Source organism: Triticum dicoccoides, chromosome 3B (genome assembly GCF_002162155.2).
Source record: "Triticum dicoccoides isolate Atlit2015 ecotype Zavitan chromosome 3B, WEW_v2.0, whole genome shotgun sequence".
NCBI lineage: Eukaryota > Viridiplantae > Streptophyta > Magnoliopsida > Poales > Poaceae > Triticum > Triticum dicoccoides.
In genome coordinates, this window is record NC_041385.1 from 82,888,776 (window position 1) to 82,889,844 (window position 1,069).

A 1,069-nucleotide genomic window follows, 5' to 3' on the forward strand; every position below is an offset into this window, starting at 1 on the left:
AAAGCCGCCCTCCCCGCCGCGCCGATACGTCGGCACCGTGGTTCATCGAGGGGACGCACGGCGATCCTCTCGCTCCCACAGTACGCTCTCGTAGACTGCCGTCCTCTAGTCGCGCCACCACCTCTGGCTACGTTCTTGTGGAGGCGCACGGCGGTCAGCGCCGCCACCGTTGGCGACGTTTGTGTGGAGACACACGGCGGTCAGCTTCTCCCACGGTACGCGCATTCTAGACTGAGGCCCCGTTCATGTCGGTGTAGCGCTGAATGTTAGCTGATAGACGCTATTAATCTCACTGTTTGCCGAAGTAGTTTACTGTCAATATGCTCTGCTTAAGAAGCTTCCTTGCCCTGTTCTGCACTCAATCTGCTTAGCTGAGATGGCATGCCAAGGCCAATTAGTTGCTAAAATATCCTGCCATATATTTATTGTGACGTAGATTGCCATGGTCTAGTAGCCAATTTGTTAGGTGAAATAGCTCTACACCGTTTTATACTCGATCTTTGTTGCTGCGATGGCCTTCGATAGTTCGATAGCTGTGTGCTCGGCCTCATTGACTGCTGAAACAGCCTGCCATAATTTATCACTCAAATCTGTTTGCTGAATTAGCTTTACATATATTTCGTTACTTAGATCTGCTCATCCAAATATCTTGCCATAGCTTTAGACATCGACCTAGGTATTTTTTTCTGGACTTCCTAAAAAAGCATATATGTTTTTCCTGTAATATCTAGTAGAAGAACTAATTTGTATGTCTAACAGATGGATAGGACTTGGATAACTTCTGCTCAAAGATTCTCCGCTGCATATGTCGAGGGGGTTGAAAACTTCATGAACTTTATCAGAGCTGAGTACGGTGGTCCAAAATCAGACGTGCTCTGCCCGTGTAGCAGTTGTATGAATTTAGTTACAAGACCCCAGTCAACTGTGCAAAATCATCTACACTTGTATGGGATGTCGGTCACATATACTAGGTGGGTTCATCATGGTGATGCTGCGAACGTCAATGTTATTGACTACGTGGAAGCAGAAAATCACCATCTTGATCTGCCTGATGCTCAGGTGGAAGAGG